This window comes from Equus caballus, chromosome 21 (genome assembly GCF_041296265.1).
Source record: "Equus caballus isolate H_3958 breed thoroughbred chromosome 21, TB-T2T, whole genome shotgun sequence".
Taxonomy (NCBI): domain Eukaryota; kingdom Metazoa; phylum Chordata; class Mammalia; order Perissodactyla; family Equidae; genus Equus; species Equus caballus.
The window spans coordinates 40,661,590-40,685,770 of record NC_091704.1 but is presented as its reverse complement, the minus strand read 5'-3'; the positions used below and the strand labels follow the sequence as shown (position 1 = coordinate 40,685,770).

At 35.9% G+C, this 24,181-nt stretch overlaps 1 long non-coding RNA gene across 2 annotated transcripts; it reads right to left on the bottom strand.

Moving 5' to 3' along the window:
• Positions 1 to 399: 399 nt before the first annotated feature.
• Positions 400 to 23,321, bottom strand: LOC138919709 (uncharacterized). 2 transcript variants are annotated; one of them, XR_011430126.1, is made up of 4 exons: positions 22,863 to 23,321; positions 3,960 to 4,080; positions 1,925 to 2,406; positions 400 to 786 (listed from the first exon to the last, which is right to left on the bottom strand). It is a non-coding gene; the product is annotated as an uncharacterized lncRNA (long non-coding RNA). The 2 variants fall into 2 exon arrangements; XR_011430125.1 differs by lacking the exon at positions 400 to 786 and having other exon boundaries at positions 1,009 to 2,406.
• Positions 23,322 to 24,181: the final 860 nt, after the last annotated feature.

Sequence of the window (24,181 nt, the reverse complement as noted above, 5' to 3'; positions counted from 1 at the left end):
CATGATATATTATGCTTTTTGTATATTGTTGAACTTGATTTACTATTTTTTAAATGATTTTTGTGTCTGTGTTCATGAGGAATGTTGGTCTATAGTTTTCTTTTCTTGCAATGTCTTTCTCTGGTTTTGGTATTGGAGTAGTCTGGTCTTATAAAATAAGTTAGGAAGCAGTCCCTCTTCCTATACACTTAGAAAGAGTTTATATAGGATTAATATTGCTTCTTCCTTAGATTTTACCAATAAAGCTACATGGACCTAGAGTAGTGTATCTTGTGGAATTTTCAATTTATGAATTCAAGTTTTTTAAAAAGACAAAGACCTATCAGAAGTTCTTTTCTTTTTATGCCAGGTTGTGTAATTTGAGTCAATAAATTTCTCCATTTTATCCAAGTCATCAAATTGATTAGCATAAACTTTGTATTCATTTTCTATTGCTGCAACACAAATGACCAAAATCTTTGTAGCTTAAAACAACACACATCTATTACCTCACAGATTCTGTGGGCAGGCAAGCAGGTAGAGCTTAACTGGGTCCTCTGCTCAAGGTCTCACCGGGCTGCAATGTAGGGATTTGCAGAGCTGCATTCCTTTCTGCAGTTTGGGTCATGTGATTATTGGAAGAATTCAGCTCTTGAATTCCCCATCTTCTAGCTTCCTGTCATGTGTGGGGTTCTCTCGGCTCTTGGAAGCTGCCCATCACTTCTTACCATGAGGCTCTCTCACAGGCCCTCTGGGAACAGGAAAGTTTACTTCTTCAAGGCCAGCAGGTGAATCTCTTGCACCAGTCTGATAAGACAGAGTATTATATAATGTCAAGTAATCATGAGAGTGACTATCCCATCATATTCATAGGTCCTATCCACACTCAAGGGGAGAGGATTAAACAGTGCAGGTATATTGGGGGTGGGAATCTTTGGCGCCATCTTAGAATTCTGCCTACCACAAAGTTGCTCCTAAATTCCCATGTTATCCTTTTAATTTCTGTAGGATCTATAATTATTTCCCTTCTTTTATTTCTGATGTTGATAATTTGTGTTTTTCTGTCTTTTTTTTTCTTGGTTAATCTAGTTAGAAATGTATTAATTGTTTAATCTCTTGATTGCATTGATTTTAATGAATTTTGTTTATTGATTTTCACGCATGTTTTTTCTTTCCTTCTTTTAGTTTATTTTGGGTTTTATTGGCCCTTCTTTTTATAGCTCCTTGAGATTGGATTTGGTAATTAGTTTCAGACTTTTTCTCTTTTCTAATATAAGCATTTGAAGGTATTTGTTTACTTCTAATCACTGTTTTAGTCACATTCTATACATTTTGTTTTGCATATTTGCATTTTGAGTAAGGTCAAAATATTTATTAATTTCTCTTGTGATTTCTTCTTTGACTCATACTTTATTTAGAAGTGTTTTATTTAATTTCCAAATATTTGAGGGTTTTCAAGATAGCATTCCACTATTAATTTCTAATTTAATTCAATTTTGATCAAAGAACATACACAGTATTACACAGAATTACACAGTATTTAAAATGTAGTGACTTTAATCCTCTAAAATTACTTTAGACTTGCTTTCTAGACCAGAATGCGGTCAGTTGTGATATTTTTCCATGTGCATTTGAAAAGCATGAGGATTTTGCTGTTGTTGGATAGGATATTCTAAAAACGTCATTAGAACAAGTTGGTGAATAATTCTGCTCAAGTCTTCTGTATGCTCTCTGAGTTTCTGATTACTTGCTCTATCAATTACTGAGATAAGAGTATTGAAATCTCCACCCCTGCAACTGTGGATTTGTCGTCTTCTCCTTTCCATTCTGTCAGTTTTTGTTTGGTGTGTTTTGAAGCTTTATTATTACATACGTGCACCTTTAGAAACATTGTATCTCCCTGATCAGTTGACTCTTTATCATTACAGATTGCCCCTCTTTATACCTGATAGTCTTCCTTGTCTTGATGTCTTCAACTATTTGATATTAACGTTGCCACTCCAGGTTTTCTATCAATATTTGCAAAGCATTTCCTTTTTCATTTTACCTCTGTACATATCTGTGTCTTTGTCTTTAAATTGGATCCCTTGTAGACGACATAAAGATGGGTCATGCTTTTTTTCGCCAGTCTGGCATTCTCTGACTATTCATTGCAGTATTTGGAGCATTTACATTTGATGTAATTTAAAGTACAGTAAAGTTTGAATCTATTATCTTGCTATTTTTCTATTTTCCTGTACCTTTGTCGTTTCTTTTTCCTCTCTTCCTGTCTTCTTGTAGATGTAGTTTTTGTTTTGTTTTGTTTTACTAGTTGTTTATTCTGTATGCCTCTTTGTTTTATATTTTTAGTGGATGCTGTAAGGCAGCCATGTCCAATAGACATATAATGCAAGTCAGGTGTATAATTTCAATGATCTAGAAATCATGCTAAAATCAATACAAAAGAAGAACAGGTAAAGTTATGTTAGCAGTATATTTTTAATCCAATACATCCAAAATATCATAGAGTAACATGTAATTCACATAATCAATACTGGTACAAACTGGCATCATATTTCTCCCACTGTGATGTGCTGAAAAGATTACACCATTTATGTGATTTTCTACCAAAAATGAATAATCTGAATGTAATTGTAGGAAGTATTCAAACAAAAATTGAGGGGTAGTTCATAAAATAACCAGCCTGTACTCATCAAAAATTCCATTGTCGTGTCAGACGAAGAAAGACTGAGGGACCGTTCCAGGTCAGAGGAAGCTAAGGAGATGCTATACCCAGATGCAGTGTGTGAGCCTTGATGGGATCCATGATCAGGAGAAATAAAATTGTTAAAAGGGACATTATAGGGATAATTGGTGAAACTGGATAATACACTACAGGTTAGATAATAGTATTGTATGAAAATTAAATTTAGCGCCCTTTATAATTTTACTCTTTTTATGTAAGAAAATATCGTTCTTTTTAATAGGTAATACAGCAATAATTAGAGTATATGTTCCTAACGTTTGCAGTTAATTCTTAAGTAATTCAGCAACAACAATAATAATAGATGCTAAATAATAATAGGTATTGTTATTTTATATACAGAATAAAATAAAACAAATGTGGCAAAATATGAAGGTCGGTGGATATTTAGGAGTACTTTGTACTATTCTTGCAACTTTTCTGTAAGTTTTCTTCAAAATAAAAACTTTAAAAATAGTACATTGAGAAAGATTGCTAGCTACATGATCAATCAAGAAACCCAAATCCACCGTATTTCTATGTATTAGACACAATTATGTATAAAACTAAGTTTAAGAGATAATGCCATTAGCAAATATATTAAAATATCAAATATATAGGAATATATTTAAATTAAAATGTACAAAATCTCTACATGTAAAACTATAAAATGCCAAAGAGAGAAATGAAAGAGCAAAATAGATAAGGGATATATCGTTTCATGGCTTAGAAGACTCAATACTGAAAAGATGACAGTTCTCCCCAAATTAATCAATACTTTCAACGCTATCCTAATAAATATCACAGTTATTGCTCCTTTTTAAATTGATGAGCTGATTCCAAAATTCACATGGAAGAGCAAAGGGCTAAGAATAGCCCAGGCATTTTGGAAGAACAAAGCTAAAGGTCTTATTAAGCAGATGTCAGAGCTGTGATAAAGCCATAGTAAATAAGTAATAAATAATACAGTAAATAAGACACCATTATTTTGGCCCAAGTTTGGACAAAATGACCAATGGAAAAGTAGAATCTAAAAACAAATGAAAATATATATTTATGAAAAATTAATAAAAATTTTTGGAAAAGTTAATAGTGAATTGTAGTGAGACCATTTACAATGGTCTTGTAAATAAACGTTGCTGTATCAGCTGGATAGGCACATAGCCAAAAATAAACTATGGCCACTAACTCACATCATACACAAAAAATCACTTCCATGTGGATTATGGGTCTAAATGTGAACAGTAAAACAACAAACCTTGCAGAGGGAAACAGAGAATTTTCATAACCTTTGAGTCAGCAAAGATTTATTAAACTGGAAAAATCATAAAGATCCAGTAATTTCAGTTCCAAGATGTTCTTCACAGTGTTGCATATAACTGCAAAAGAAATGGAATAACCTGAAATGTACAATAAATAAGAGTATAATGAAATAAGTTATGTGAAGGATTGATGGAATATTAGGCAACTACTAAAAAGTCTTGTAGAGAAACCAGTATATTTTATTTCTTTATTTAATTTTTTTTTTTTTTTGAGGAAGATTAGACCTGAGCTAACATCTGCTGCCAATCCTCCTCTTTTTGCTGAGGAAGACTAGCCCCGAGTTAACATCCATGCCCATCTTCCTCTACTTTATGTGTGGGATGCCTACCACAGCATGGCTTGCCAAGCAGTGCCATGTCCACACTTGGGATCCGAACCAGTGAACCCTGGGCCGCTGAAGCAGAATGTGCAAACTTAACCGCTGTGCCACCAGGTCGTCCCCCAGAAATATCTTATAATACCATAAACATTAAACCAAAAGTAGAAAACATACCAAAATAGCTGTCTATTCATGTATTAATATTCACATATAAATTCATTCTCAGAATTGTACAAAATACTAGACCAAAATGGGTCAAAATATTAGCAATTTGCTTTTATGGATGATAGGTTACCATTTTCTTTATCTTTTACTGTTATCTACATTTCCTGCAATGAGAATATTAATTTTGTAATGAGCAAAATAACAGTATTTAATATGATGAGTGTTTCACTTTAAAAGTACAGTTTTCAGATATTTCTTCAGGCCACACATGAGCTGATCTGCTTCCTTCTGACTCTGAGTAATCATAAGCATATGAAATTGGTGCCTTGTAGATCTAGATAAGAGCTGAGCAAAATCAGTACGAATAGCTCTATTTTATAGCCTAAAAATAAAAAGATTTGGGAAAACCTGTTTGTGACATTGTGGGATGAATCCCTGGACAGATAATGATTTCTTCACATTTCACCTTCCAGATCTGTCTTTGGTTACAGAATAGTATTCCAGGATAGCTGTATGTGTGGTCAGTAGTTATTCACAAGGTGTGATTTAAGGGTTGCCGAGAAATAACTCAACAACAATATATACCCTATTCTAAAATGTAACAATTGGTCATCTGTTTCTGTAGGTTCCTTGAAGCCAAGGGCAACTTTTATTCACCTTTGAATTTTCACCACTGGCACATAGTGGGATGAATGAATGGATGAATGAAATATTAGAAAACCTCTAGTACTCACTGATCCTCTAAAATGCCAAAGCTTTTCCAAGGGCTCACACATTGTTCCCTAATACGTAAGAATATATAGTTTATCAGATTAACTTCTGTGTTGACAGACCATGAAAATGTCCACTACAGTCACTCCAAATTCAAATCTGGTATCTTCTCCACACATTCCTCAGAGAACCCCAGAAGGGATAAGGCTTCTAGATTTAGGGAGCAGGAGGGAGGTCTGGGTCTGTCAGACGATGGGATTTGACACTGATTTAAGTCAGAAATATGCACAGTTTGCAGGAAACTGGTGGAAATACATCACTATGACAGGAATGGTGCTTCTCACTCCAGATCTTCCGTCATGATTGCCAAATGCTCTATGTGCCTCAAAGTCTGGGAGGTCACATTTTACATCTGTGGTTAAGTTTTCACAACACCAAAAGTAACTCATGAATCCACTGCAGTGCTTAGCCAACGTAAGCAAAGCATCAGTCAGCTATGGCTGACTACAACTTGGTACTTCTCTGTATTCACTTACTTATTTACCCATTGGCTCAAACACTTACTCAGTACCTGTTATCAGCTAAATCCTACAAGGGATATAAACATGTATAAGACATGATCTGTCTTTTCGGTGGCTCCATGGTCCTCCCATAAAGAAGATCATTTCTCCTTCTCTTCCCTCTTTCCTTTTCTTCCTCCTCCTCCTCCTTCTTCTTGTACTTCATATTATAGATTTATTGACTATACAATAGTCAATAAATGACTATGAGTCAACTGCACTGTTCAAGCATTTCATGTGTATGAATTCATTCAATCCTCACTATTCTCCGTTTTACAGAAGAGAAAACTGAGTCACATGGAGATTAGTTAAAGAATTTGCTAAAGATTAACAGCCCAACAAGAACTGGATTTGAAACCAAAAAAATACATCTTCAGAGTTTGAGCTTATCATTATATATGCATATATTACAATTGTATGTATAATATATACATTACAGTTGCATATATATGATAGTATTAAATAGTAATTATAATTATATGTACAATATATAATATGTATATATATAGTATACATAATTTATGTCTATCTATCTATCTAAAACTAAGGGCCTTCCAAATTTAAGAATGCTCTTCTGTTGGTTATGTCATTACATTATAAACACAATAAGATAAAAATCTCAGGACACCAAGAGACAGAAACTAGTCAAAGAGTTCCACATCCCATTTACTCCTTAGAACTATCCTATTACTCACACTGCTTTCAGCTCTCAGTCTGAAGGTGATCACGTCACTTTTCAGAAAGGTCCAGGTCCCAGTGTGACATTGCTTACTTCTGTGGCTGTGGGTCAAAGATCATGAAGGAGGGTAGAGGCATGGTGATGATGGTGCCTGGGCACCTATGGAAGAGATGTAGGACTTGGTCCATCTTCCCTCCTAGCAAAAGGGAGAGGGTTCTGACTTAGTTATGGAAGCTTGCCTGGGCCATAAGTGGCTAAAAATGAAATCTGAGAACAGTATCCCCTAAGGCTAATCTCAGAAGAAATTGCCCAGGGAAATTCCCAGTCCTTGCCCAGAGAAATTCCATCAGACTTTGAACAAAGGGAACAACTTCTCTTTAAATAAATTAAGAAAGCATGAATTCTCAAAAAGGGTATTTGCATACATTTTTCATCATCCCTCTGTGGCTGCTTACTTTACATAGAATGATGACCACAATTTAATACCTTTATTCAGGGTTTTTCCTGAGTTTTCCCAAGCATTCCCTATAACATCATACTGTATGGGGGGGAAAAAACAGGGAAAATGAAAGCTAAGTATTATAGAGCACAGAGGCAAGGAAATAGCACATCTTGATCGAATAGGTCAGGAAAATCTCCCTGGTTGAGAAGCATTTAGGTTATAAATAGAAGGTAAGAAATTGGAGGTGAGTGACTAGGTTAGGAGAAGGCTCCCAGGCTAGGGGAGAGTTGTGATACCTTGGCTAGAGGTGGTGGAGATGGAGAGGAAGGTACAAGATCCAAAGATACTAGTAATATAGAGATAATGATAGAAAACTGCTTGGCATGTGGAGGATCAGAGAGAGGTGAAAATATAAAGATTCTGCCTAAGTGTCTGGTGTGAGTGTTTAGAAGAATTGGTGATGTCATTGTCAATGCAAATAATCCATAGTGATCTTTAAATCAAAATTGGGGTGAGTTTATTAGATGCTAGGTCTGAGGACTATAGCCCGGGGCCTTCCTTCCCCAAGGAAGGAATGGCATCAAAGGAGTGGGGTGTACAGTGGTCATATACCTTTTTGGAATGAAGAGCATACATCCCATATGACAGAAAGATGTCTTTTACTACTGTCACGAGATGCTTAACTGGCACAATAGGTCAGTAGTCACAAGCTGAGCACAGCAGATCAGCAATTAATCCTTAGTTTCCAGGAGGGGATGCTTATCCTTAAAGAAGTGCTGATATGGAGGGAAGTTACATCCCTATCTTTAAGGGCATCATTCTTGTCTTTAGGACATAGTAAATGTTTAAAGCAGATGTACAATACCTGCGCAACAGGCCATGTCAGGCCCTTTTGGAGAAAAAAAAACAAGGTCAAGCTGAATTAGTTTTATACCAAAAGGCTTCCTCATATACTCCAGTATATCCTATTGTTGTTCATTTATTTATCACTACTAAGGGAAAGAATGAAATCCCTTTTTTTTTTTTTGTGAGGGGAAAAAAAGTATTGGGCTGATTAACTTTCAGGTGCTGGTCAGATATGCTTGTGGGGATATCCAGTGGGCTTCCACATGAAAGGGACAAGCGGTCAAAGCTGTAATTGTCGGGCTCAGTTTTCTGTGATGCCTTATAGTCTTCTAAGAGCTTATTCAATTTGATTCTCACAAATAAGCCCATTAGGCAACCAAGAAAGTGATGCTTTCTCTCAACTTACAAAATTTCAAAGTTGAGGCATCTTGGTGAGAAATTTTACGTTGTCTACGGCAGAACTGGCAACCTGAAGATTCCTGCTTCTTTCAGTACTTTTATGCCACAAGCCACCATGTCACAGAGACTGAATATATTATCAATCAAGATATTGCTGAGATCATGTAGAAGGAGTCTAGCCCGCTGTAAAGAGAAAACCAATCACTTGGTTCTCAGTGCATTTCATATAGGTTATTTGAAGGAAGAATAAATGTTGACCATTATCTCTCTCTTTTTTCTTTTTGTGAGGAAGAATATTTTAGAATTTTTATAGGAGCCTGAAAAGGCTACTTCTTAAACAATAGAATTAGTTTAGTATTGTTAAACTTTAAACTGTAATTAAAAAGCAAAATATTGATTCTGTGTCTTAAGATTTAAAATTCATTGCACTTTCAGAGAATATGAAACAATAGTATAGCCAATATTGAGTATGAAATGGAGAAGCCGTTTTTCTACACACACAGCATTCAAAATTCCCCTGTTCTGTCTGACCACGAGGTATTCTCTCTGCTTGATTGTTATCTATTTAAAGAGGCTGATACGGCACATTAATAGTTCCTAAGCGCTTCTATAAACGTCCCTCACGTTTTTGTGCCAATTTGATATGGTAAAACATGTTTAAGAAGGAGGAGGAGGAGGAGACTAATATTACTGCGCCCTAAATAATCCTTCCTCACAAATGCTTGTCAATGATTATGTTCATCAAAATGTAAATATGTGGGATGGTAAAGGGGAAGACTGGAGCTCTCACTCAGACCCACGTTCATTACATATTAGACTCTCATCTCAGCTCTACAGAATGAAACCAGGAAGCTCAAAAATGAAATACAATGATGAGCTATACACCAAGAAGACATTCATACTCTGTTAATAGTAGTAAAATATTTTCGTTATGTTTACTTTTTAAACGAACTGCAAGCAATAAACATTGAGTTTGAATCTGCCATATATGGATAAATTGACCTGTTATTGAGATTTCCTAACTCATGTAAAGTAAATATAGGTTGAGATAGACAATGAAAAATTTATATATCATACTATGTTTAAACACATTACTGTATATATGCCTCTTCCACATTCAAATTGTTTTGATGTCCCTTAGCTTTATAATTTCTTATAAACCTTATACATCATTTTTCATGAAATTAATAATGAAAGAGTAACATCATAAGGATAAAGAAGGAGAGTCTACACAGACATCCATAAGCTGGGTGGGAGAGACATGATCAAGGTTACTATCAGGCAGGGTGTGAAGAATTTTAACTGTCATCTACATCCTTAGAGCCAAGATTATGGAATCCTTTATAATCAGCAGGTCAATTAACTTGATAACCTTCAGAATGGGTGGGCCATTTGTTTATGACTTGTCTAAGCAACTACATTTTGAAAACCATAGCTTCCCTAAATTGATAACTATAAAGATATGTAAGCATTATATGTGCTTGTTAAATAAAGTTAAATAAATATAATCGATAGACGAGTCAATATGGAAGCGTAGGACTAAAGTTTTACTTTACTTTCTCTGCCTCGTCTCATTTTCTCCTTAATCTTTTTTTATATCACTAATATTTAGGAGACAAGGTAAATTCAGGGCAGAGATGATTCTATAAAACCATGCTTCTGGTTTATATTATCAGACATACTTCTTTAATCCGTGACAAGATGTGCTTCAAACTGACGCAGAAAACATTACCAAAGAGGACGGCTGAGGTTAGACTGTTCATAAATAATTATAAACAAATGAATTGTTTACTTAGTCTGTAATGTTTGGGGAGTCAATTATGTTCCAATTTTCAAAGCCCTGCAACCACTCCATCAGTGTGCTACCCGATTCTTTTCCCTATGCAAATTGCAGGTTCTTACTGCATCACACTCATGTCTCGCAATTAAAGCTTTTCAGTTCCTCGTATGTTATGCTCCACTAATTTGAAAGAGGGCACAGCAGTAATGAACTCATCAATAAGTCCCCTTAATTTCAGCCTTCGATTGTGTGATAGTGCCCTGGAGAAGTATATCCGGGGCTTAGTAAATGGGTCTAGCTGTGTCATTATTTCAGAGTGTGTCAAGAAGCCATTTTATATACGCATTACATAGATGACAGGCAGACTTCTTTCCCTTTACGTAACGTATCTCCTGGTATGTAAGCAAAGAGAAGCGTTACTCTCATAGGTTATTTAATGCCACTCACGTATTCCTGTGACCTGAAAGAAACACAAGTCCACATGTTCCATAAGGATGAGTGGGTGGGCCTCCAAGATCAGTTTGGACATATTATGGGTAACAGTTCATTTTAAAGTCCCTCTTTGTTACCTAAGAGCTCCTGCAGCCATCAGCATCTTGCCTCTAACTCCTCGTAACTTTACCTTATTTACTACTACGTTCTTTTCACCCCAGATTTTACTAGATTTATACTATCATGTAAAAAAATCTTTTTGTGGATTGAAAAATAATCCAAATATTGCAGAATTGAATAAAGGAAAATAGCAAGTTCTTCTCACTGGCTCTTCCCTGCCACTGCCCACTCCTGCCACAGTGCCAGTCCTCACGGGAAACACTCAACAAATTCGTGTAAATACACCAAGACCTTTGGGACTTACACACATAACATATATTTTTGAATATTTCCATAAAATCATATCATCCTGTTGTATATGTAAAAATATTTACTTAAGCATATATCATAGGTGGGAACTTCGGAGTCACCTGATATTCTTGAACAGCAACGTAATATTCCTTTGTATGGCCATAATGTAATCTCTTTAATCAACCCCTCATAAAGAATATTTTTATTGTTTCCAATTCTTTAATTCTATAAATATGCTGCAGTAAACATCATTGTACATACACGTCGGCATAGTATTTATTAGCAATCATTTATATAATTTTTACAATCTTCCCGGCACTGTTACAAGTCCTCCACTTATTCAGTCCTCATAACAAATGTTTAAACTCAGTACTATTATTATCTTCTGTTTGGAATCAGAAGAAAAGGCGTCACAGAAAAACCAATTTTCTATATAGCTATTAAGCGACAGAACTGCAATTCAAACTCAGGGTTTCTGGCTTCAAAACCGAAACTCTTAACCACTGTGTAGCGCTGTCTCTAAATGCCTTTGCTTTAGGTGAAGGTCCAAAATTTTAAAATCCATCTCTGCTTTGTTCTGGGTGTGATTAGACGCTTAATTACCAGCCCACCGTCAGATTTTAAAGTCTTTTCCTTGATACCAAGCCTTGGTGGACAAATCATTCTCTTGATCATATCCTGAGAATTCTTTCTTTTCAGCCCAGTCCTGGTTCCCCTACTCCAGAATTTCAACCCTGCTTCTGTGATTTGAGCCCACCCATAGCCTTGGCTTGGAAACAAAAGAAAAGTTTTTATCACAGTCATCATATAAAGAGCTGTGAACAGTTGGTGTCAATTATGATACAGTACTTGGGAAAAGCTATGAATATTTAGGACTCTAAAGAATATCTTTGTCACAGAATCATTGACCTGAGCTTAATATGTGGGTTTGTGACCTTGTAAGTCAATTTCCTCAACCATGTAGTGAAGAAATTTACCTAAATTACCCCTGAGATCTCTTTCAGCATTAAAATTCAGTATTAAGTCTCTAGGTTTCCTGATTCAATTATTCAGATACTTGTTATCCAGTTTGTAGGTTTCTCCTGAACCTGTGAATCTAGCCCGCCTAATCATTTCAGCCATCATAAACATCAAAACAAGCAACGCAAACAAGCCATCAATTCTAACTTTACTGATCTGGCTGAGCTGACGGACTGGTGTAAATAGATGAGTGTCTTCTCCTTCCTCTACCTAGAAGAATATTACTCAAGAACATTCACATGAAATGGTCACTATAAGTAAAACAGAATCCATGATATGGCATTTTAGGATTATTTTTAATAAGCTTTAGGCAAAGCTGCATTTGGTGTATAATTTGAAAGTGTCCCCTGTTTTTGTGCAGGAAAGCTTGCGTCCTTGGGCCAAGACCAGTCACTGAGGTGGGAGCCAGCCAGGTTTTCAGACTAAGCAGTATGAAAATAAAGGAGCTGTGAAAAGAGAAGGAAGTCAATAGTTGAGAACTAAAGAAACATTCCACATGAAATGGCATTTCATGAAATGCCGCATGAAATCGTGCAGGGTTTGGGGCACAAAGCAGAAACCAGAGGCTGAGCAAGTAGATTTGGGTGTGAGCAGGTGATGGAGTACCATGACAAAGATTATTTTGTAAGGAGAGTTTATAGCCTTGCCCAGGGCTCAAGATAACATATTGGTGAATCTGGACAGGACCTATTTATTAAAGTGAAATTTTAAATATTATGTGGCAGATGCATTCTAGGAAAAAAATAAAGGATGAAAAAAATATTTTTTAGAAGCCATTTTTGTTATTTAAATCCCAACTCATGTTACTTGTGTGAGCTCAGAAAAATCTCCTAACTTCTATGAGCCTCCATCACAAATTTATCAAAGGAAGAGGTTGGAGATCTTTTTACGAATATTAGCTGAGTTAACACATTTGTCAAGTATTTGTCAACTGTAAATACCAAGCAATATAGGAATGATTGCTTTTGTTATCATCATTGGATTTCAAGTTCTCAAAGTCAAACTCCATCTGTGTGAATACTTATTACTGGGTTGCTCTCCTGCTATCCTTTGGCTTTTGCCTGTATTCACTCTGTACAAGTGACATGCTTCAGCTGGTCCATAAGTGGCCACCAGAGAAAATAATGCAATGAATTTTATTTGTTCCTTGGTATTTTCAACCAGCTGTTCTTCTCATAGATTTCAAGACCTGATCTTTCAGATTTCATAACCCATTCATTGAATTACTGGAACATGATTCTTGTCTTTGAATCTTGCCTGATATTTTCATTTTCTTGTAATTTCTTTTCCAGCTTTTGACACCAATAATTATAGAGCAAGGGGGAGGTGGATTCCTTTAAGTCGTGAAGCAATAAAATCCAACGATTAATTATCTAGATTTTTTTTCTCAAGCATTGTGCAACTACTGCATGTTACTGGCCTACAAACCATCAGCATTCACCGAGATTGATTAGAACAATTTGAATTTTAGAAACTGAGGTATAAACAATGCATTTTTTGAGTAAAGGAGGACATTCACAAGAATAATATACACATCAAGGTTATTTCTATCATATTTATTCTAAGACATTTCAACAAGATGTGTGGTCCCCAATTGCCTTTCCTGGAACCAGCACTAGGCCAGTTGCATCAGAATCATCTTGGGAGCTTTGAAAAAAAGTGACTAAATCCTCAAGCCCTGCTGCTGAGTTATTGAATCATAACCTCTGGATATGGAACTCAGGAATATAAGTAGTGCTGAAAGTTTCTCAAGTTATTCTGATATCAAGCCAGGTTTGGGTAGCACCTTTGGGTACCAGATTTGATAATGTACATGTAGCTCAGGTTTGATTTCCTAAGTCTAGGCATTATGTATCTCTTTACATTAAGTAGCTGTGAAAGATTAATTTTTTCAACTGCATAGGTCCATCTCATAGCACAATGTATGGCACATGGTACTTACTTAAGGCAGTATTCAATGTATAAAGACTGAAGTCTACAGAATTTTATCAAAAAATTTTTTTTTCTAAGAAAGATTTGCCCTGAGCTAACAGCTGCTGCCAATCTTCCTCTACTTTGTATGTGGGTTATCACCACAGCATGGCTGCCAATGAGTGGTGTAGGTCCGCGCCTGGAAACCAAACCCGGGCCACCGAAGCAGAAACTTAACCACTAGGCCACAGGGCCAGCCTCTATCCAAATATTATTTAAGACCAAAACTCAGAGTAAGATAAAAAAGAAAGGAAAAATGAGTAACACAACTGAGGCTACGTACAATTTCCGTTGTTGTTATCTAAACAACTGAATTTCTGCAGCTACTCAAACTTATCTACAGTTCTTTTCCATTGAAATAAAAAATATCCAAAAGGGAGGGGCTGGCCCCGTGGCCGAGTGGTTAAGTTCGTGCACTCCGCTGCAGGCGGACCCGTGTTTCCTTGGTTCACATCCTGGGCACAGACATGGCACTGCTCATCAAACCACGCTGAGGCAGCGTCCCACATGCCACAACTAGAAGGACCCACAACGAAGAATACACAACTGTGTACCGGAGGGGCTTTGGGGAGAAAAAGGAAAAAGTAAAATCTTTAAAAAAAAAAAGTAGCTAAAAAGGAAAATAGGATCCACGGAAAATCATGTACAACCTTGGATGTAGACAGAATAAAACTTTCAGACACTGTGAGAAAGGATTTGGTCTGTGAATAAAGTCATTCAAAATACATTGGGGAAAAGTTAAATTCTTTAATTTATATAAAATTAAAACCAAGTCTACTATTTGAATCAGTGATTGTCATAAAATAAATTGAGTTATGTAATCTTACTAAAGAAATGATGCTTTGGAGACAAATTTGCTTAAAATGTCCCATTTCTCTTTCTGGTCCTCTTGACCATAAAAAAGTTATTTAGGCAAATAATTTCTAATTTTAGGAGACTCAATCCCTCTTCCCTAATACTGGAACAACTCAATTAGTTTTTATAAATTACTGAAGGAAGGATAGAATCCAATGCACTCATGGCTCGGAGTATGAAATATACATTGGTTTTACTCATTTAAAACACTAATTTTTCAAATATCGTATTCTTCTTCCCAATATCTAATAGGCTAATTATTTCCAGGTCATTAGAGCAATCTTATGTATTTTCATTTTAGAGAGATTTTAACATCTACCATTTCTCCAAGGTTAAACCCATTCTCTCTTTTCTTAAGGAATATGTGTTAAGTTTTGTAAAGTACTAATTTTATTCCCCATGTAGCACAAAATCTCAAACATCTTTGGTTTTTAAATAAATTAATAGTTTAAGTATTTAGACAAGCAGAGCTCCAAGAAAAATATTTTTAGTCAAATTGAAACACTCCTATTCTAGAACTTCCATTTCCAAGCACTGAACCATAAAAGCAGAAAGATTCCCCTATACTAAACTAGCACTGAAGGATATTACCCCCAAGATAGATAGCAGTCACTAGTCTCACCTTATGGAGCATCTTTTTTAATCATCTAGGAGAAAATCCTATCATAAGACTATTGCTAGACTCTGTCAGAGGACTAAAATGGATCTGCATATGAAGTTGTAGACACAAAAGGATTATTGCTTTCTTCAGTTTATCTTTTCAAACGTGTGGTAGATTGTAAAAACGACCGCGAATCTTCCGTTCCTACGTTCACCCTTGTTATGTGACATTGGAGCATCTCCCATCAAAAGTTGGAATCTGTTTCTCACCCCTTGAGTCCAAGTTGGCCAGACAACCTCCTTTGGCCAATGAGACTTTAACAAGCCTGCCCCAAACAGGGGCATCAAAAAATGCTGTACATTGGGCTCCACCCTCTATTGCTGATCCTGGAAACCCTGAAACTGCCACCATGTGGACAAGCCTGGAATGGCCTGATGGATGAAGAGAGACACATGGCCCTGTTACCCTCATCAGCCTAGCTGTCATCCTAGCCAACAGAGACAGCTGCTAGACTATAAGGCCATCAACTGCCATCTGAGTAAAGAAACATGAGTCATCACAGATAAAGAACTGCTCAGCTAAACACAGCCCACATTGCTGCGACAGAGAATTGTGAGCTAAACCAATAGTTGTTGTTTCAAGCCATTAAGTTTTAGAGCAGCTTGTTAAGCAACAAAAACTGTCTGACACAAGGAGATAAATTCAAATTCATAACAAGCAAGAGGCAGAGGAGAAAGTAGAGTTCTGCTCTTGTTTGGTTACTCCAGGAAAACCTTTAGAGTCTATCAAATGGAGGGGTCATCCCAGCACACCAGACCCTGCATGGTTCTTTGGTTCTTTACAAAAGAATAACAAAGGGAACTAACATTTGATGCATGTCTTCTATGTATTAGACATGGCCATAGTTTTATGTCCATTATCTCATATGATCTTTGCAGCAACGCATGAGTTAAGATGCAGTATTGCTAGTTTAAAGATGAGAAAACTACAGCTTAGAGTAGGTGCCCCAAAGCTACACACTTAGAAGGTGGCATAACTGAAATTCTAATGCAGTTCTGGCTATCTCCTAAGCCTATTAAATTGGGCCATAAACGCAGCCCCGCTGGGAGAAACCAGTGTGACTTTCTAAACAGTTGATTGAATGCCTGGCACAAATTCAGTCAAGGTTTGACTTGGAGTTGGTTTCTCTGGTCACACTGTTAACAAAGTTAACTTTCTGAAAGACAGACCTGGTCTCATCACTTTTATGTAAAAGATTCTCTCAGAACCTTGAGGTACCCCTGTCATGCCTTCTCTTGGACTCAATGCTCCATTACTTAAAAACTAAACACAGTTTCCATGACACCTCAAGCTCTTTTTTCCTTTAGAAAAAAGTTAACAAAGCATTCCAAACATAGAAAATTAGAGGATAGCATAATGAAAATTCATTTACCTATCATTGAAATTTGTCAAATCATTTCACATATTTAGTTTTTCTTTTTTTTATGAGATATACATATAGAAGAATTACAAAAGATATATACACAGTCTTTAAAATATTTGTAAAATAAATATTTATTAAATTGCGCTAAGGTCCAGGGCCACAGAGAGTGGAGGTAAACTCTGGTGAAAAAAAAACATTAAAATTGTGTCCCCAGCCAGGATGGGCCTGCTAAAATGTGGTTACAAGATGATCGGTATTGATATACACAACACAGTCTGGCGCCAGACCCACTTCTGGATTCTACTGTAGGAATTTGTATCTCTCTAAAAGTTTTTGAAGATGTCCAGGGTTTACATTACACACCTTTTATTAACCACAATCTACCTTCAAATACTTGTATACTGCTTCACATGTAATACAAAAACATTACAGCAGTAGATTCCTCCCTCTGTTCATTTTGCTACTGTTGTCATACATTCTACTCCTACATGTGCTAGAAACGTACAATACATTCCCACTAGTTTTGTTTTAGAGGATCAATTATCTTTTAGGACAATTGGAAATAATAAAATAAAATAGTTTTTATTTCTTTTATTTATATTGTTTATAATGCTCTTCCTTTCTTTGTAGAAATTCAAGTTTCCATTAGATGTCATATGTCTCCTGCCTGAAGAACATTATTTTATATCTCTTATAGTTCAGATCTGTGGATAATGAATCCTCTGTGTTTCTGTTTGTTTGGAAATATACTTTTCTCTACTTAATTTTTGAAAAATAATTTTGCTTTGTTTAGAATCCGGGGTTGACAATCTCTCTCTTTTCTTTCAGCACTTCAAACAGGTCAGTACATTGTTTTCTGCCTGGCATAATTTCCAATGAGAAATCTGCCTCAATTCTTACCTTTGTTCCTCTGTATGTAATATGACCTTTTTCTCTGGCTGGCTTTGAGATTTTCTTTTTATCTTTGGTTGTCAGCAGTTTGAATATAATATGTCTAGTTGTAGTTTTTCACTAATTACTTAGGGATTTAGCCTGTTTGGTGCCATCTTATCTTCTTGGATCCATTGTTTGATGCTTTATTTTTGGAAAATTTATGCTTTCAAATATTCCTTCTGTTCAAGTTTCATCTTCTCTGCCTAGGATGTCAATTAAAAGTATGTTAGACCATTTTATATTGTCCTACAGTTCTCGGATGCTATGTTCTGTTTTCTTCACTTTTTTTTCTCTTCGTGTAGCAGTTTGAGTAATTTCTGATTACTTATCTATAAGTTTGATTCTTTCCTCAGTAGTGTTCATTCTACTGATGAGTCCATTGAAGGCATTCCTCATCTTTATTACCATGTTTTTCATTTTTACATGAATTTTACACTAGATCCTTTTTGTATAGATTATGACTGTTTTAAATTCGCCATCTATGGTTCCAAAATCTGGGTCATATCTAAGTTTGGTTAGGTTGATTGCTTTTCTGCTTCTCAATGTGCTGTATTTTTCTTGCCTCTTTGTGTTTTGCAGTTTGGGATTGAAAGCTGGATATTTTGTATAGGACAGTAGAGTCTGAAGTAGATAGTGTTTATGCATATAAATGGGCATACTTCCCTTTGCTTGGCTTTTAGCTTTGGGAGTAGATTCAATCTGGACAGAAGATGAGCTGCATCTTGGTTTTGTTGTTTCTATAATTACTCTCAGTGCACTACAAGTTTCAGATTCCTTTAGCATTACCTGTAGGTGAGGGCTGGTTTCCAATTTTCTCAATGTTATCCTTTCACTGTCAGCTCTAGGCTCTTCCTTTGAGTGTGTACCTCAGAGAAGTTCCTTCTCCATGCTCTTGACTCTCCTCTAGAAGTAGACTGCTGTTGTTTGCTACTCAGTGTTTGCAAAGGTGATATTCAAGAGTAAGAAGGAAGAGAGTGTTATTCTCTGTTGTCCTAGTTCAGCTAGTCTTAGACAGACACTGTGTCTGAGTCTTGCCTGTGGGCCTTAGTGATTCTGCCCTTTTTCTTGTAGTAGGTAATTTCTAATGGTTTAGGCCTATGATGCATTCTTTTCCCATCCCCACAAGAAGAAGTTTCTGGGTTTCTTTCATTTTTTTCCTATTTTCTTCCCTTAGTAGCAATAGCCTTTCACTGTGTCCTGAGACAGACAGTGTTTGCTGATCTCCCCATAGTGGTTTAAGGCTTTTGGTCCATAGAGGAGATAGAAGAGAAGGATATGTGTGAGGGTTCATGCATTTCCCATAGTAGCTGCTGCTTCACACATCTAGGCCTGCACCACAGGGAGGCTTTTTCTGCACTCCCCATCCCCATGTCAAATCTTGTGATCCTTCAGGGAGCATCCATGGAGAATTCCCTTGAGTCTGCAGGCCCAGGGGTTCTATTCTCTCACATTTGCTCACATTCAGCTTTTGACAATTCATAAAAATTTTAGTTCAATTATTCTAATGTGTTTGTATGGTGTCTGAAGTCTCTTTCTCCTATGCTATGCTTTGGTAAGCAATTGCTTGCATTCTCTTTCTCCTTGGAGATGTCTGTCTTTCCTTAGACTTCAGGCTAGTTGATTGCCCTACAATCTTAGCTCCTAATTGGAGTCCAGAAAGGTTGTGATTTTGTAGATCATCTGGCCTTTTCACGTCATAAAAAGAGGAATTACACTCTCTACAGCTTTACACATTGTAAATGAATTCTACCTTAGTAATTTTTACTGATATTCTCTGTTTTTGCCTGCCATTGTCCGGATCAAATAATAGAACATTGCAAGTCTCCTATCCCCCAGAAATTTTAATAGGAAATGCCAAATTATTTTCCAAAGTAGTTGTACTAGTTTACACTTTCACCAGCAGTGGATGAGAGTTCCCGATGCTCCTCATCTTTGCCAATGCTTGGTATTGTCAGACTTTTTAATTTTTACCAACTTTGTTGTATAAATTCGTATCTCATTTTATTCCCCCAATGACTAATGAGGTTCAGCATATTTTCATTTGTTTCTTGGTCATCTGGGTTGTGTTATGTGAAGTTCCTATTCAAGATTCATTCTCATTTTATCTTCAGGAAAATGGATTATCTATGTTTTTCATCATGGTTGACTTTCTTTTTCTTATTGATTTGTAGGAATTCTTTATATATTCTGGTTACTAACCCTTTAGTTATATGTATATGTGTTGAAAATAGTGTCCCTCACATTATGGCTTGGCTTTTGCCCTTTTTATGATACTTTTGATGGAAATAAGTCATCAAATTTAATATAATGAAATTTCCCAAACTTTTTCTTTATTGTATTACTTTTTGTGTCTTGTTTGAGAACTCCTTCCCTAACTAAATCCATGAAAATATTATCCTGTTACCCCATAAACTCACAAATCTTATAAACTCATATAAACATATTATGTTCTGCCTGCCATATATAGCCTTCATCCATAGAGAATTGATTATTTTTTTACAATAGTCATGTTCTCTACCAATCAGTGTGCACATGACTCTTTGTATATCCTCCTCCTATTCATTTTACAGGAATCCATTCAAATATTATCTCCCTGGTGACTCTTTCCATTAAGTCATAGTGTATTGCTTCAGACTTGTTGCTTTCCTAGGAGGAAGTCATCCAACAATGATTTTTTAGAACAAACTGTGTTCTGGGCAGTAGACTAAATTCTGGAGGCACAAAGAAAAAGTTACAGCTACTGCCTTCAGCATTTCTTAGCCCACTTCAGGATTTCTTTTTTGCTTTTCTCTTTTTTGAAGCCCTAAGTCCTTGGGCAGTCTTAAACCTATGTTCACGTTCTTAAAATATTATTTTTATATTTATAAAAATAAAGCAAACAACATAACAAAGGAATCTAATGCATTAGAATAGTTACCAAAAGGTTAAAAATTATGATACAGTAATATATATGCTTCTTAATAATCATAGTAAATAACAGGGTCTAGGGTCAATTAGAATAATTACTGTAATTTTGGAGTACTGTTGAGGCTGAACAATATTTTGAGATATCTGCAACTATCATAATATGATATAAAAATAGCATATTTATTGGTGACAAAGTCACAGGTACTGCTAATACTACTGTGACTTGTTGCCTGTAGTCATAATTGAAGGCAGTGCTAAATTTTATTCAATTTTAGTGAAAATAAAGATGCCATTTTTTTCCCACTCAAGTTTGAGACTCTGTATTCTGTGGCATCAGGTTAAGGATCCCTGGTCTTCTGGAGAAATTTGAAACGTTTGTGATCTTGGCCTGCAGTAAGATATACCTTTGACATCACAAAAAAGAAAAAAAATAGTTTAAAGCTTCAACACTTATCCTTCCTATATGTAATGCAGTCTGTTTTCCATTCTATTCCAGTTCATTTTTTAAAATTCTGGATGAATCCCACTAAATTTATTTCACAATTTGCTAATGGAATATCAGAAGTCTGAAAACACTGAAAGAGTTCAGCCTCATATTATTCTTTAAAAACAAAAGAGTTTCTTCTTCCATATATCAAGTTTTATTTTTACAAAGCTCTTTTAGAATTTTCCTTTTTGTAATGTAATTATGGTTTTTCATGTCTGTTACACTGAACCATAACAATGTATTCATTTACTATTTTATTTTCACGATTCTTTTGATCTAATGGCCTCGTAAAGATTGAATCAAAAGCTATAATACAACATCCTCATCTCATGTTATCAGACACACACAGAGTAGAGACATTAACGTGCCAAACTATTAGCTGCCTAAATGTGATTTGGCTCACTAGATGGGCATTAGTCACACATTTCCCATAATCACCCACCACATGGAATGGAATCTCCAGCTATTCCAGGGTCACTCCCTACTGTTAACCAACCTGAGAGAACATTTATATGTAATCTTAACAGAGGGCATGTGAATTCCCCCACGGCCCATCAATTCCACCAAAACTGAAGTATTACCTGTCCAACATTGGGCTCTGGGCTCAGTTGTCAGAGTGGGATTGTGTATGGACTAAGATTTCCAGATTTTAACTCATTGATATCTTAAGAAAAGAGCTGCTCCAGAGGCATGAAGGTGAATTGAGTCTTTCAGGGCCCTCAATCTTTCGATCCTATTCTCAACTTTCTTTGCCACTTAAGGGTAGCCCTTGCTCTTCCTTCACACAGCATCCTTCATCATTCTCCTTTTTCTCCCTCTAGCATGTCTTTACAAGCCTCCTTCACACTAAACAGTGCACTATTAAAATGCAAATACTCTTACTAAGAGAAATACAACTGTAGAATTTCGGGGTTAAGCAAGCAGATAGGGAAGTTTTAGGCAGAAGATGAGCTCATGAATAGGTTTTCGACAGATTTGTGTCACACATTGAAAACATAACTCTCTGGTCCCATCACACATATTAAGAGCCAACGTTACTTATCAATGAAAGAAAATAAATCTCACTGGCTTGGATATATAATAGTTTTTCACAATTGAAATCAGATCTAGGCTTTGTGGGCTAAAAGGTAGCAACATGATTACATTATTACTGTGTACATTTACCTGTCTTCACATCAACTGGGAGGTTTTATAAGAACAATACATTTTCAATATACTAATATGGAAGAACATTTTAGACAAGTGAAAATTTAAATTTTCAGTAACTTTAGCCTAAAAGTAAATAAATGTTAACTGTTTTGCTTTTTTCCTTGTGAGGAATGTACATTAAAGAAAAGTTGCTAGGTGACCTAAAGTTCAAGTAGGCTCTTGTATGTAGGTATTAAAAATTCATTTCTTTAACATATATTTGTAAAGTATCTACCAAGCGCCAGAAACTTTTTGAACACTGAAGAAACACCAAGGAATAAGATTGAGAGCACTATTGCACTTGGAGGATACAGTAAATAAATATATATGCATCACAATGTACATATTTGAAATTAAATATTCAGTGAGAAAATACTATAATAAAAAAATTGTTTCAAAATTGGAAAATATATATTTGCTAACAGCCATACCATATGAATGGGATTAAGCTTTCTTGCTTCTAAAACAATTTGTATTGTTTTTCTTACTATTACTAACATAGGTTCATTGTAGAAAAGACAGAAATGTATCAAGAGTGACAATGATAATATCATGGTTAACCTTTACTGAGACTTGTACCACATGCTTTTAACGTAGAATCTCATTTAACCTTCATGAATATCCAATGAAATAGGTATAACTATTAGCCCTATTTTATACACAAGAAAATTGGAACATGAATGGATTAATTTTTCCAAAGTCTACTTACCTTGAGTGGCAGCTTCTGGAGTACAAGCAAGACGTGCACGTCATCTGTCTCCAACGTCCATGTCATTAGCCATTATACCATTTGTTGAAGTTCAGAGAATCACTCCCCAAAGATGTCTACACCTTAATCCACGGATCCTGTGTTAAATGGAAGAAGGGACTTTGAAGATGAAACTAAGGTTGCTAATCAGTGGAATTTTAGAAATTCCTGGATTGCCCAACCAGGTTCAGTCTAATCCCTCAAGGCCTTAAATTCAAAGAAATTTCTGCAGCTGGGTTCAGTAAGAGGGATACCATGGAATAAAAAGGTAGGAGAGATGTAAAGCATGAGACAGACTTCCACCCACAGTTGCTGACTTTCAAGATGAAGAGGCCATGAGCTAAAAAATGCTGAAAGTCTCTAGAGGCTGAGAGCAACCACTGGCAACAGCCAGCAAGGAAGTGGCAGCTTCAGTCCTCTAACCAACCACATGGAGCTGAATTCTTTCAACAGCCTGAAAGAGCCTAGCAGTACGGTTTCCTCCAGAGCCTTCAGGTAAGAGCCCTGGCTGGCCAACACATTGATTTTGGCCTTATGGGACCCAGAGCAGAGAAATCAGCTGGGCCTACAGGACTTCTGACCTACAGAACTGTGAGATGATAAATATACGTTATTTTAAGCTCTAAATTTGTGTTAATTTGTTATACTAGCAACAGGCAAGGAATGTGCTATTCTACCTCCCAATAAACAAAAAAGTCTCTAATCCCACCACCCAGAGATGATCATTGTAGCATTTTAGTGTATATCTTTTTCTCCATCTTTGTATGTATATAAATATATCGGCATAAATTCTAGCTTATGCTGAACATACTATTTTTAACATCCTTTCTTTCAAACCCAACATTTCATTGTGACTCTCTTCTCGTGTTTTTAAACATTCTTCTAAAAGAATTTTAGTGGCTAATACTATTCCACTGAATAATTATACCATGGTTTGATACCCTACATTTGAATATTAAAGTTGCTCTGAATATTTTACTAATCACACAAACCAGATACTTAATGGGACCTCTTATCTTCTGAGATTTAGACTCGTTTTCTTGAAGACACTATTTCCATAACCTGAAAGAGCCAGCATTTCATGAAATGACCAGGGACTTGAGATTTAAGGTGGAATCTGTTTTCCCATGCTATCTCCAGGCTAGGCAACTTTTCCTCAGATGTAAGCCTTACCTTTTCAAGTTCTCCAGAATGAGTATTCTGATCCTAAATTATTAATGACTAATTTAGACTTTACTGAAATTTTTGTAGGTGAATTTATATAGACAATGAGCTCAGCT